Consider the following 15,127-nt stretch of genomic DNA (forward strand, 5'->3'; position numbering starts at 1 on the left):
TCTTCTGAGACAAAACTAGGAAGACCGGGCTAGCTTTATAATAGACCAAGAGGAACCTTCCAGAGAAAAAGCAATGGAGGACTAATGCTTAAGGGAGATTCACCCAGAAGCTGGAGCCAAATTGGCCAGGTTGGTTTTAACCAAAGAATGTAATCCATTGCCAAGACAGATATCCCTCATTATTTCTGTTCAAGAGTATTTGATAATTGTCATGGCCCAGTGACTACTGAGTGTTTCCCATTATTCTCTCTCTCTCTCTCTCTTTTTTAATAGTTGTTGTTGTTTTGGTTTTTGAAATGGAGTCTGACTCTGTCATTCAGGCTGGAGTGCAGTGGTGTAATCTCCACTCACTGTAATTTCTGCGTCTCAGGTTAAGCGATTCTCCTGCCTCAGCCTCCCAGGTAGCTGGGATTACAGGCACCTGCCACCATGACCAGCTAATTTTTGTAGTTTTCGTAGAGATGGGGTTTTCGCCAGGCTGGTTTCAAACTCCTGACCTCAGTTGATCTGCCTGCCTTGGCCTCCAAAAGTGCGGGGATTACAGGTGTGAGCCACCATGCCTGGCCAGTTCTCTTTTCTTGAAGGAAGTTTTTACTACAGTTCCCTTCCTTTTCTGCCATTGTGTGTGGGACATGCTAGGCACAGACTCTTCGATTTTGACTTTTTAGAACTACAAGGACCATATCTAGACTTGACAGAGAGGAGAGCCTTCCCAGAGACCCTGTCTATTCCTTAGTGGAAGGGCCAATTGTAGGTGAATATGAAAAAGATGTTTATGGCTGAAGGGTCACTCCAGAGGGTGGATAGTGGCAGACACTGCTTGTGATCCATCCAGTATTGTTCTCTCCTAGTCCTTTTACAAGAGAATTCCCATTTTGTGTGCGTGTGGGGCGGTGCCAACAGCAATGTACACTGTTAAAAAAAAATGACATTTCGGTGCCTCCCTTGCAGATTGGACTAGTCATGTGACATGATCCTTGACAGCTTTTCTGGGCTTTGGGAAGCCCATTTACCCTTTATCCCTTTCTTTCCTACAGCAGGGAATGCTGGGATGATTGCTGGAGCTCTGGCAGTCATGTTGCAAGCACATGAATGGGCATCCCATCCCGGGGTCCCTGGTGACAGCCAAGGCTTGCTGCACTGGTCACTGATTCCTAACTCTTGGACTTTCCATGATGTATGAGAAGGAAGCACCCACATTTGGGTTGAGCCGCTGTTGCTTGGGCTTAGGTTTCCACATGACTGCACTAGGTGCTATAGGCCTGAATTGCTTTGGCTCAGGCTGGGTCAAATGAGGTTGTGAGGTGGCCCAGGCAGCAAGGGGCTCTCGTTCACAGAAGTAAAGTGATTTGCCAGAGCCAGGAAGTGGGGGCGTTGAGGCCTCAGGATGTCTCCTTTTGTCACCCATGTGAGCTGCACCTCCTACTTCCTCTCAGATCCCTGAGAAAGGGACAGTCAGGCCGTCATCTTGGGAGACTTTTCCAGGACTGGGGGAGGGTGGGAGCATGGGGGTGGGGGCTGGGAAGCCTTCTCATTAACGTAAAAGGAACTCCCATCAGGGACAAATCATCGTGCTGAAACTCGAATCTACCCCATGGTGGACACTTTCTCAGAACATCAATTTGGACTTGTGAGCTCGCAGCTTGTTAGACAGGTCAGCAACCTTCATTTCTCTGGGGAAGGAGCAGCCAGAACATAGGCCTTGCTCCCAGGTTACCATAAGCCCAGGCCCCTGGAGGTGGCAAGGGGAAGATAAACAGTCCAGAAAGGCCATTTTCAGGACACAGTCAACCTAAGCATGCTTCAAAGCAGGCGTTCATTCATTCACTCACTCAACAAATGTTTATTGAGCCCTTAACAGTAGCCACACTGCTAAGAGCATGAGCTACAGAGATGGCCTGTGAGGGCTTATATGACGCTGCCCTGACTTCCGGCACCATCTGGCGTGATCTCCTCTGCTGAATCCCCACTGCTGGACTTTCCATGCTGTGGGCGTGCTCCTGCTCATGCATTTGTGCCTTTTTCTCCTGTCCAGAACACTGGTGCTTGCTTGGCCAGCTCACTTTGGCCAAGCCTTCATCCAATGTCACATCCTCAGATTGCATCCTCCGAGCACGCCTCTGCAACAGCTCCCCTTCCTCTCACCTCCCCATCCAGCTTCCTCCTCCTCCCCAGCAGGGTGCCCCTTGCCCTGGACTGGTTTACTTTGTGTCTGTCTTCCCCACTAGGGTGTTACTTAGGAAAGCAGGGTCCTGGCTTTGCTCCCTGCAGGGACCTGTGCCCAGAGCAGTGCCTGGCATGGAGTTGACCCTTCCAATGTATTTGTCGAATGAAAGCACCGAGGCAGGTGTCCAGAGCTCCCAGGACAAGGGAGGAGTACACCATGTCACCAGCCTGCACCTGGAATGTGAAGACAGAACCCTCAGGGGACTGGGATGGAGGAGAGGTGGGCCCTGACCCAGATGTGACAGCTGGCTGCAAAAGGTGACTGTGCACCCGACATAGAGCAGGACTAACTGGGGACTGAGGGTCTGGCAGAGAGAGAGGAGATGAGCTACCTGGGCCTGGCTGGGGATCACTGTGCCCGGAGTCAGGGCAAGTGGGAGGGTGATGGGACCAATGGTGAGGTGGGCAAAGAGGTGGGCGGTGGGGGAAGGTTGAGAGGAGCCATCCCTAGCACCACCCTCACTTTAGTGTGAGAAAGTGCAGTGTGGAAGTGAGCGTTAGCACTAGGGCATGCACCCCGGCGAGAGTCTTTTGTTTTTAATAGTTTCTTTTTAATGGCTTGTTTTAATAGCTTTGGTTTTTAGTTTGTTTTTAATAGCTTCTTTGGTTGGGGAAGGATGGCTGTGGGTGATTCCTGGAGCCAGTGCTGGCTCAGGGCTCTATGTAAGAAGGGGTGAGGCTCCAATATCTGGACAGAAGTAGCTTCTCCAGTCAGGAAGGAGGTAGAGAAGTCACATGGACAGCCAACACCCTCTGCCACAGTGGCATCGACCTTCTGCCTGGGGATAAGGAAATGTTGGTTGGAAAAGAGATGTGGCAGGACACTAGGAGGGTAGGAGAGGTGGGGAGTTAGGGTTCTTAGTGAAGAGGTTGGAGGCAAGAGTGAAGTGGAGGCAGTAGGGAGTTTCAGGGAAGATGCTATCAGGACACTCCTCAATGCACGGAGCGTTGAGCCTGAGGGCTTGGTGTGCAGGGCTGCATACTGGTCACCCCCAAAGGTCCTCCATTGCAGGGCTGTGAGCTAACCTCAGCTGCCTTTCCTAATCCCAACAGATGATAGACGAGAAATTTGGCTATAGTAAACCAGACTTGGTTCTAACTAGGTGAAAGCGTTAACCCCCAAATGCCCCCATGGATCTGCAGAGAGATGCCAAGTTCCCTATCCAGTAAGATGGGGCTGGAGCCTGTTTACCTGAATCTCTGAAAAGAGAGAGACCTCAGTCTGATTTCCACTTTACAAAACAGAGCAGAGATGATGTCACTGTGGAGGCGGGGGTGGGTCTACAGAGGTTTGGAAGTTCATCTATAGAGAACAGGACACCAGTGATTCCAAGAGTGGCCCTGCAGTACTCAGACCCACGTGGAAACGTAATTTCATCGAAGCCTGTCCTCTGTATGCCTGGGAGAGCTGGCACACTGGCTGGAGGAGTTCTGGTCAAGGCCTCTCCTGGAGGGGAGGCTGTGGCTGGGAGGTCAGTGGCTGGGGAGGGTTGGCCTGAAGCAGCCTTTGGAAAGGAGGGAGCGATCCTGGGAGCCTGAGAGGTGAAAGGAAGAACTGGAGACCCAGAACCTTACCCCGTGAGAGCACTGCATGTTTATTTGGTATCTCTTGTGCCTAGAACAGTGTCAGACACATAAGCAAAAACCAGATCCATATTTGTTGAATTAATGAAAGAAAGAATCCCCTGATGATAGTAATTTGGCCAGCAGCAGCCCTGGGGGTTTACCAGTTTACAACTGGTCGGGCACTTCGGAAATGAGCCCAGGTTCTCGCGTCCGCTCTTATCTGTGGTTCTGTTGAAAGGGGAGAGCTGAGCTGCTGGGGACCGTGGGAGTCGCACAGAGAGGATGAAAAGCTGGGAGGACGGGGCTTGTGAACTCATGGTGTGAGGGGGGAATCATGTCCTCCCAAGCTTACATGTTGGAGTCCTAACCCCCATTCCTCAGAATGTGACTGTATTTGGAGATAGAGTCTTTAACGAAGTAAATAAGGTAAAATGAGGTCATATGGGAAGGGCCCTAATCCCATAGGACTGATGTCCTTACAAAGAGAGGAGATTAGGAAACAGACACTCACAGAAGGACAGCCATATGAGGACGCAGGGAGAAGACGGCCGTCTACAGGACAGGAGCGAGGTTCCCGGAGAAACCAGCCCTGCCAACACCCTAAAGTCGGACTTCCAGACTCCAGAACTGTGAGGAAATACGTTTCTGCTATCTAAGCCCCCGGTCTGTGGTCCTGTGTTATGGGAGCCGAAGCCGACTGCAGTGTGGGTGCCAGCCTTGTAAAGGTGTGAGCCAGGTTGGTGGCTCCCTCCAAAGAAAGGGGAAAGACATGATGGCTCCCAGGGCAGATATGTGCTTCTCCAATGACGCCTGGGAAAGAAGAACCTATTTGTTGGGTTTAAAAATGGTGAATCTATTGTCGGTCAGTACTTAAAAGAATACAATGAAAGGAATTATTAAAAATGTATTAGACACACAAAATGTGAGCCAAGCGTCCTTGCACTTGGATATCACCACAAAGTCAAATTGTTCTAAGTTTCTCAATGCATACCCACGATGTCTGTCCTTATCCCATTTTGTGTAGGTAACAAACTGCCCACAACTCACTGTTAGCTGCAATTCCTTCTAGAAGCACTGTTCTAAAGCCCTGCCACTCATTCCAGGATTGGTCTGGCCTTAGAGATCAGACACTTGGGGAGCTGTGTCCAGCGGGGAGCTCCGAGGGGTCCTGTGAGCCACACCCCCATTGATGGCGCCCTGTAGAGGTCACTCATGCATGGCCTGGCTGCCTGCAGCTGGGAGCTTTCTCAAAAGTAAGGAGGAGAAAAATGAGCATCTTTCCCATCCAGGAGTAAAGAGGGGTGCGGAAGGGGAGGAAAGAGAAGAATCCAGATGGCAACAAGAAGACAAAACTCCTAATCCAACCACAGCAGCCACCTCAGCTCTGCAGTAAAGACTTGGTGGATTTCCTGTTGAAGTCAATCTGAGCTCACGTGACTGCAGAATGTTGCTTACTGTGGTGTCTGGGTAAAGGCAATCATAGAGACAGAACTATAACGGGACACAGAGCAGCTTCTTTCAGGGAGATTTGCTATTCCTCTGCAACTAGCAGAGGAACAATGTTAATAATAGCTCACCTCCTATTATCCTGCCCAAAGGTCCATGGAGACGGTGACTCGGGGAAGCTGGTGAAGATTTGGAGTAGCAACTGTGAGGGCTGGACCTGACCAGAGAATGAGAGAAACCTTGAAAAGAGCATCAAAGACTGAACCAGGGAATGAGAAAAACATGGAGGAAATGAATCAAAGTCTCAGTTAATGCTGAGACCGTGAATTTGAAGTAACTTAAATCCACAGAAGTGAGCAAATTCTTTCAGAAGCTTCCAACTGGTGCAGTGGAGGAGAGGAAGGTAGGTCGTTGCATTGATCTGCAAGAGAGTGTATGAAGTGTGTCCCATGAGAATGGGGCTAGGCAGAGAGCCTCGGTAGAGCCGGGAAGCAGGAGAAAGCATGGGAGCAGCATGGCTGAAAGGCTACCGGGCAGTCCTGTGCTGAGAGCGGGAGAGGAGAGAGCTGTATGCATAGGAGACTGTGGCCTGAGACTGAGCTCTTTGAGTTCAGGCTTCTAGAGCTGGTCACATCTGGGTGATAAAGCCTGGGGAACAGATGGGGAGTGAGTTGGTGAGCTGGAGTGTGGATGGAGGGTGTTGGGTTGAGGGGATCTGAGGCCAGGTTGTGGGCTGGGTGCCACACAGACATAGGGGCATCAAGGAACAGTGGCATTTCTAAAGTGGAAAGGGAGATTCTGCACGGCCAGGTGCCAAACTCCTCATGAATGAGGGAGTGAGTCCATGAGGTCCGAGGACAACGGCAGCAAGGAGCTGCCAATGGTGGTGGAACCTGACAGGGGGGTGTGCCCTTTGAAGGAAGGAGGGGCTGTGCCCACGTGTGAGAATGATGGCCTGGCAGCGGCAGTTTGTGGAAAACCAGCCCATCCCTAGGAGGGCCTGTGGTGGCAGAATTCCCTTGAGAACAGCCGAGGAAGTGACGGTCCAGAGGCTGCATTGTCCTGGGCTGTGCCAGGTGATGTGGAGCCCACTGTAGTTCTTACTCAGTGCGTAAATGCCCCGTGGCTGGGTTTACATACCGGTCCCGGGAACCAAGCCCCAGTGACAAGCTGTGGCTCCTCCTCTCACCTTTTTAGGACCTGCATTGTCCCCTCCCTCCTGCATCCTCAGTCTCTCCCCATCACTGGCCACTTCCTTCTGTCCCTAGGCAGGCGCAGGCTGCCTGCTCTGGCTACCATTTTGTTTCTTTCCCGCCTTGCATTGGCTACTTCCCAAACAAAAGGTTTGTAATTCCTGCCTCTATTTCCCCACCACCTTCTCACCTGTAGTCTCTCTTCTGCCCTCTCCTCTCAACTGAACAGCTCTCTTGAAGGCCACCAGGGCTCCCTGCACTGCCAAGAACTGGTGCCATTTCCCTTTTCTTCTCCTGGGTGTCTCAGCAACCATGGCTGGGTTACCATTCCCGCACCCTGCAAACACGCTTAGCCTGTTTTCACACTGCTGTACCCTCCTACTTCTTGACTCTTCTCTCTCCATTCCCTTTTTGATGCTTCATTCTCTTTCTTATATCTTTAATAAAATCCCTTCTTGGGGCTATACTGTTCTCTCTACCCAAAGCACAGTGTATTGATGAGATGCGTGGAGGCCATTGCCAAACTGCCTAGACCCAAATTCTGGCTCTGCCACATACCAGCCAAATGACCCTGGGAAATTAGTTCTCATTTCCATGACTCAGTTTCCTCACATAGAAAGTGGTATAATAATACCTACCGCCTACAGTTTTTGAAACTCTAGACAGTGGCTGCTGTATGATAATTATGAAGCCTTTCTCCTCCAGAGCTCTCCTGTCTACCCCTCTCTATCTCCAGATAAGGCACATTTTAAGTCTTTGTCAGACCATCCCATGAAATTAGTTTCATTTGGAGTGAATTCATGTTCTCATTGCTGATTTTGTTGACTGTCTTTCTTTACATCACGTTTGTCATGTGATTTTAAATGTTGGTTTCAGGCTCACCTACAGTAGGGGGTTTGCTTTCGTTCTGTTTTCTCTCCCCCTCTGTCTGCTACCCTCCCTGGGTAGTAGTTTTGTGGCAAGCCCTCATGCAGTTCCCTAGTCAGAACCGAGTCTCCTAGTGACATTTTGGGAGTTCTTCTTCTGCAAATATATTGGGGGATATTCTAGATCCGGTCACCAGCCATGCGGCTGAATCTTTTTGATTCCTCTTACTTATAATACCAATGGCTTCTTAGAAACCAGGTAATTTTTATAAGTTAGAATAAAAGTTATCAAACCCAGTAGTTTTCAGCTGAAGTCCTGATTCTTCATGCAGAGCCCAGAATATGAGTAGCACAAATACATTTCAGATAGTTTATGTGTATTATACCAGTGGCTTCCTATAAACCAGGGTTTCTCAATCTCATCACTGCTGACATTTGGGGCTGGGTAATCCTTTGTTATACAGAGGGTTGTCCTGTGTGTTGCAGAGTGTTTAGCGGTGTCCCTGGCCTCTATCCACTGGATGTTCGTATCACTCCCCCTTCCAGCTGAAACAACCAAAAATGTCTTCAACCATTGCCACATGATCCGTGGGCAACCCCGATCCACCAGCAGACATCTAGTATCATAAAGCCATGCCCCACACAGGGGTCAGCATTCCCTTTTACAGCTTCTGTGTCTGAAAGGTATGCAGGAGCCCAACCAGCCTGTGGTCTCAGCCCTACTCACTGCTTTGTGCTTTTCTTCTAATTTTGGGCAATAGAGATGTTTGCCTTTTGGGGAGTGTAGGGGGAAACCCTAGTTATATCTTTTTGTTGTTCCTTTGTTTCATTTGGTCCCTCATGGCTATGAAATTGGAGCAGAGGGTGTAAATTCATGCACAGATACACTGCTTCATCTGGATCAGAATGCCCTCTCCTTATCATCCTTCAAGAATGGTGTCCTCCTTCCAATCATGACAGGCTTTCCAGCTTTGGAATATTTATAGCACTTACTGTCAATAATAGTCACTTTACATGTTCTGCTTTCAGCCACTCAGAAGGGTTGTCAAAGTCTAGGACTGGTATTTGACTTGCTGGCTTATCTCTTGCAGCTCCAATTTGATGTTGGCTTCTCTGAGGTTTCTTTGCCTATTCAGTAGTGGCTAAGAGGGCAGGTGGAACATAGTAGGTGTTTGGGAAACATAGAGCCATGAATCTCTTATTGGTTGGTACAAAGACCTCTGAGGCTCAGGTTCAAAAGTTCTAGCTACTGTCTTGCAGCTTTGAATCATTGAAGTAGGTTCTCTGTAGTACAAAGGCTATTTGACCATGCAACCCACAAAATCAGAGATATTACACTTGGTCATTCTTGGAGGTAAGGTAACCCTGGGTCCTGATTGCCTGGGGACAGTCGCAGTTTACTCCTGTCTTCCAGATGAAATTGATAATGTCCTGTTTCACTCCCCCAAAGTGCCTTGGTTTAGCTGATAAAATACGCTGTAACCCCACTTTGAGGCCACTAAGTATACTCTCCTTACTTTATAAGTGTGGACAGTGAACAAATTATATTTTCCCTTTACTTACAATGTTTCCCCACATTCCCTTGGGGAAAAGAAGCTAGTGAAATGTTTTATTGCCACTCTATGCTTGTTCATGGATTTGGATGAACTGGCATTTACTGAATAGCAATGACTGCTGTACACTTTGCAGGTAGGTGCTCAATACATGTGAACCAAACATACATCATCTGAAATGCCTTTACGCTGCTTGTATTCCGTGCTCTGCATGAAGCATCTGGACTTCAGCTGATCACTACTGTGTTTGACGATGCTTGTGCTAACTTATTACAATTACCTGGGCAAGCCTATCTTTCACCTACAGTGTGGTCTGCACCCCAGAGCCCTCATCCACGCACATCTGATCACTGGGACTGACTTGCTGTGTCTGTTGGCCAGAAGCCAGCCTTAAGTGATTTCATTTGTGGAACCGATCAGTTCAATGCGGACAACACATACACTAAATCTTTGCCTCTTGATGGCAACACATCCTGAGTCCCCACAACTTCCACAGGCTGCCCTTCCACCTAGTTAATTTGTAGGGAGGAAAGAGGAAACTGCCAGACTGGAAGTCACAGTTTGTCCCCTGCCTCCAGGCAGCCCTGCACCTAAACACGTGTATTCTAAACAAACAAAAAACAAATTTCCAGCCCTTCAAGAGAGTTGATTTGAAAATTCCAGGCTCCCGTGGTTCCCCAGAGGCGCTGCCAACCTAAAACCAAAATGATCCCTGTTGTCTGAAATGAAGAAGGAGGGCCCTCCGAGGGGAAGCTGCTGTTCGACTTTGGCGGAGAAAACAGCTGAGGATGGGTTGACTTCTCGGCTGCTTCTTTTGGGCCTTCATGTGCTGCCTCCTGTCTGACGCAATATCATCGTGTTTCCTTCTCTGCTTTCTTCTGGGAGACGGAAAACAGTTCCCCACCTTTTCCCTGGTGTCCCCCACTCAGGACCTGGAGTTCCTGCCCAGTACCATGGTGGCGGGGCACTCTCCCAGTCCTGCAGGCCTGTCATGGCCCACCCAGATGGCTGGAACACGGTGGGACTTGCTGGTGCTCAGAGGGCTCCTCTGCAAGCCCCCAGGCTGTGTTTAACAGTCTTGACAAGTGTACCCTTGGGCAGAGGGCCAGGAACAATCCGTGTAACCCCACTAAGCTAATTATCCTCTCTGCAGATGGCCTCCCGCACTAATCCTCTTGGGTTTGCCATAATCCAGCTCCCTCTGGGGAGAGTGGCCAGGGTGGCAGGTCTCTGTGCAAATGGACCATCTGTTGGAGCTCAGGAGGCTGGGCTCCTGCCCAAGGGACTGGGGCCTCAGGCTCTCAGGCCAAGGAGAGTGGCCCCGAGGACTGTCCGGAGGAGGGTGGCCAGCCCTGCAGCCCAGGGGGGCTGAGCCAGTGGCAGGGAAGGAGGCGGTGTCCACATTGGCCTGACTTTCCTCCGAAGGAGTCCCCCTGAGGCTTAGGGGCTCGGGGGAGCTGAGCCATGCCCTTGCTCTCCCTGGAGGACGGTGAGTCAGCAGCTGCCTGTGTCCCACGGGGTCAGCCAGCCACCCGAGGGGCAGAGCGCCTTGGCTCTGGGAAGTCGCAGCAAGTGGGGAGGCGTTTCAGCCTGAGAGCCTGGGAGGGATGTCTTGAACAGGATGCTTGTGGTGACGCAAGATCGGGTCTCTTCTGCAAGGCCTGCTGGGCTGTTTGGGAGCAGATCATGTTTAAACACGGCGCAGTGGAGTTTCAGGTTTCTGCTTGTTGATTTACAGGATGTTAGTATCACAGCCTGTCTGGTTCTCCCACCTGGACCTGGAGGGTGAGCAATGCAGTCGCCGGAGCCAGAGAGGGAGAAATCCCTCCCGAGGAGTTCTTGGGGCTCTTGGAGAGGAGGGAGAGGTGGGCCACTGCCCCTTGACTCCTGCAGGGTGGGGTCGGCTGGGGTGGGAGCAGATTCTGGGGAGAGGTCCAGTTTGCTTCTTAGAGGACCCAGACTTCAAGAATCTCTGAAGATCCAGGGCAAAAAAGAGAGAGTGGCAAGGAAGGGGCGTGGAAGGTTCCTATAAATGAGGTCACTGAATTTTCTCTACCCAGCGTCAAGGCTGGCATCCTGGGCCCATTTCTGCAGAAGAGACTGGACCCGGACAGATGAAGTCATGGAAGGGCCACAAAATCAAACCAGGGTCTGCTCTTTTTATGGTAATAACATACCCCCAGCGGCCGGGCAAGTGCCAGTCTCCTGTCCCAGTTTTCTGGTGGAGAAACTGAGGCTTAGGGGAGATCGGTGGTTCCAAGGGCAAGTGAACAGAGATCCATGGCCCAGACTGGGTTCCTCAGACCAGGTCCAGCGCGGCTGCGGCTAACTGTCCCTGTGCCTCAGCTCTGTACTTCCCCATGGGGCATGCCTCACAGCCAACTCATCCCCCTGCCCCAGGCTCCCTCCCCAGCTGCTACACAGTGAAAGCTTGGAGGAGGTCGCGGGAAGGCACCAGGACTCTTTCCCTGGGGGAGATGCACAGCCCAGAAACGCATCTCAGACGGTGAGAACACACCTTCGAGTTGGGCACTCCACACCATTCCTTATGTACCCTCTCGGTTATATAAACATCTTCCAGAAATCCTCTTACAAATTATAGTGACCTCAGACAGGCCTGTTGCTCTCTTCTAACAGGAGGGGACGAGAAGAGCTGGTTGCCATTTTTTGCACCTCTGTGCTTAATGTGTGTGTGTGGGTGGGTGGATGTGCACGTAAGTGTGCATGTGTGTACAGGTATGTGTATCCACATGTGATGCGGGTATGGGTGTGTGTACATGAATGTGCATGTGTATATGGGTGTGCGTGCATGTGATACGTGTGGGGGCTGTTTGTGTGTGTGTGTGTGCACATGAGTGTGCATGTGTGCACAGGTGTGTGTGTGCCCACGTGATGTGTGTGTGTGCATGTGATGCATGTGTGGGGGTGTGTGTGTGTGTGTGTGCACATGAGTGTGCATGTGTGCACAGGTGTGTGTGTGCCCATGTGATGTGTGTGTGTGCATGTGATGCATGTGTTGGTGTGTGTGTGTACGTGTGTGTGTGTGTGTTGGAGGGAGACACCTGGTGTTTTGGAGGGATGCCTGGACCTGCAGTCACAAAGCACAGACCCCCTGTGGCTGGCGATGGACTTCTCTGCTCCTTTGCTTCTGGGTTTTGGTCTCTTAGGTGGAAATCAAGGGGGTTGGACTAAACAAGCCTCCGGTTCTTTCCAGCTCAATGGCCTGTGCTTGCAGCGTTCAACAGCTTTCTCAGCTCCAAGTTAAATAACCCGTCCCTGTAACCTTTCCCTGTAAAACACATTTTCCAATCCTTTAATCATCTTGGTTACTTTCCTCTGAACTCCCTCCAAGAGACCTGTGTCACTGAATAAGTATGTCATATAAATTAGTCAGTAAATCAATCTGTCAACAATAGCTCTTGAGCAACCACTCTGTGGCTTGCTGAAGGTGCTGGGCTGATACAATCCAACCACACAGGAACAAAAAGAGTTTTCACCCTGCCTCAGACCAGGAGTTCATTTGTCCAACAGTGGCCTGAGGCACTGGGCACTCCCTGGGATGTCGTCGATCCCCAAAGACCGGAGCCCTCCTCCAACGTTAATGTGTGAAAATACTTTAGGTAACATTAGCTGGACACCTGCTCTATTCAGCGCTCTGCTAGGCACTGTGCTAGTTACAGAAGTGAGCATGATGACCTCCAGGAAGGGCAGGTATGCGTGGAGGATGGGAGGAGATAGGGAACCAGCGGGGGACGTGGGCTGAACGTGGAGAGCCGGCCACCCTCAGGCTGCAGATGCAATCTTGGTGTTCAGATGTGGGCTGCTTTGAAGGCTTTTGTTTTTTCTTTTTTTTCTTCAATACAGAAGGATTAATTCTAAAATGAGGTAGTCAGAAACATTTAGAATTTGGAGAAAATCAGACTTTCGTTCAAAGAGTGATTTCACCACTCACTGGCTACGTGAACCTTGGGCGACTCATTGAAGCTTTCCAAATCCCAGATTCTTTAAGATACTGTGGGGCTGGTTATACCCAGCAGGAAGGAATATTTGAGTTAGATGACATCTCATTCGTCAAGTGTGTGGTGCATAGCAGGAGATCTACATGTATAATCCGCTTTCTCTCCACCACTCATGATGGATCAGTTTCTGAAGAGGCCCCCAACCCTTGTGGATGGATATCTATATTGTCAGCCGGACTGTTAGTTGGGGCTCTAAGTTCTAAGTTCTATGAGTCCACTCTGTGACGTGTATCATATTACAGTCCCTGCTTTTTTTTTTTTTTTTTTTTTTTTTGAGACAGAGTCTTACTCTGTCGCCCAAGCTGGAGTGCAGTGGCGTGATCTCGGCTGACTGCAACTTCCGCCTCCCGGGTTCACGCCATTCTCCTGCCTCAGCCTCCCTAGTAGCTGGGACTACAGGTGCCTGCCACCCCGCCCCGCTAATTTTTTTGTATTTTTAGTAGAGACGGGGTTTCACCGTGTTAGCCAGGATGGTCTCCATCTTCTGACCTCGTGATCCGCCCGCCTCGGCCTCCCAAAGTGCTGGGATTACAGGCCTGAGCCACCACGCCAGGCCAGTCACTGCTTCTTGATCCTAAAATAATTTCCTTCAACCCTGAAGGATAGTCTTTTATTTATAGTGGAGTCATGTGTAGCTTCATGATGGGAACGCATTGTGAGAACTGTGTTGTTAGACACCTGTGTGATTGTGCAAACATCATAGAGTGTACTTGCACAGAACTAGATGGTGTTGTCTATTACACACTCAGGCCCTACACTGTAGCCTATTGCTCCAAGACTGCAAACCTGTACCGCATGGTACTATACTGAGTACGACAGGCAATTGCAGCACGATGTGAAATATTTGTGTTTCTAAACATGGAAAAGAGACAGTACAGATACAGTACAAAAGATTGAAAATATGGCACAGCTGTATAGGCAGCACCATGATTATCTCATGCGGCACTGTCATTGATGAGGTCTGTCATTGACAGAAATGACATTGTGTGGTGCGTGACTGTGTACTGTATGCCTCGAGATTTTACAGTAGTGGAACAATAGCTCTGAGCATAACTTTTTTTTTTTTTCTTTTTTTGAGACGGAGTCTCGCTTTGTTGCCAGGCTGGAGTGCAGAGGTGCGATCTTGGCTCACCAAAACCTCCGCTTCCCGCGTTTAAGGGATTCTCCTGCCTCAGCCTCCTGTAGCTGGGACTACAGGCACGTGTCACCATGCCCAGCTAATTTTTGTATTTTTAGTAGAGATGGGGTTTCACCGTGTTGGCCAGGATGGTCCCAATCTCTTGACCTTGTGATCTGCCCACCTCAGCCTCCCAAAGTGCTGGGATTACGGACGTTAGACACCACGCCCAGCCTGAGCATAGCTTTTATTTCTGTGGTTGGGTTCCACACTATTTTTTAGTTTAGCATAAATTTGCTGTGCTAGAAAGAGCACTTGGTCCTTGACCAAGGCCCCAGATTCACCTGGCAAGGTCATTTTAGACAAATCACAGAAAGCACTGCAGCGTTCCTCAAATGTGAGTGTGAGCAGAATCACCTGGAGATTTTGGTAAAACAGAGTGCTGGGCTCCACCCCCAGGTAATTTGCATTTCTAAGAAGTTCCCAGTCCAGGCTGAGGCTGACGGCCCAAGACCTACACTGTGAGAACCTCTAGTATGGAAAGAACAGCCCTGGAGTTTAGCGGAGCTTGGCAGAGTCAGTTGCCCCTTCTGAGCCTGCTTCCTGATTTATCAACCTTTACCTTACAGACTAGACCTCAAGGTGATAATTAGACAAATTATACCAGAGCACTTTGCAAACCATAAAACACTATAGCTATTAGTGGCTTAATGTTCCCCATTAGCTTTCACTTGCTCACCTATAAAATGGGGATAGTAATGGCAATTTTTATAAACATTAAGTAAGATGATCTACATAAAAGCACTTTGTAAAGTGTAAAGAACTACGGAGTCAGCCGGGCGTGGTGGCTCATGTCTGTAATCCCAGCACTTTGGGAGGCCGAGGCAGGTGGATCACCTGAGGTCAGGAGTTCGAGAACAGCCTGGCCAACATGGCGAAACCCTGTCTCCACTAAAAATACAAAAAAAATTAGCCAGTTCTGGTGGCACGCACCTGTAGTCCCAGCTACTTGAGAGGCTGAGGCAGGAGAAGAATCACTTGAACCCTGGGCAGCAGAGGTTGGCAGTGAGCTGAGATCATGCCACTACACTCCAGTCTGGATGACAGAGCGAGACACCCTCTCAATTTAAAAAAAAAAAAA

At 49.8% G+C, this 15,127-nt stretch overlaps 1 protein-coding gene across 1 annotated transcript in view; it reads left to right on the forward strand.

Annotated features, from left to right (window-relative positions):
- Positions 1-10,120: 10,120 nt before the first annotated feature.
- Positions 10,121-15,127, forward strand: part of RP1L1 (RP1 like 1) — a 52,764-nt gene continuing 47,757 nt past the window's right edge. The window contains exon 1 of the mRNA XM_025394729.1: positions 10,121-10,339. The gene's annotated coding sequence lies outside the window, so the exon portion shown is untranslated. The remainder of the gene's footprint in view (positions 10,340-15,127) is intronic.

The sequence above is a fragment of the Theropithecus gelada genome, chromosome 8 (genome assembly GCF_003255815.1).
Source record: "Theropithecus gelada isolate Dixy chromosome 8, Tgel_1.0, whole genome shotgun sequence".
NCBI classification, from domain to species: Eukaryota; Metazoa; Chordata; class Mammalia; order Primates; family Cercopithecidae; genus Theropithecus; species Theropithecus gelada.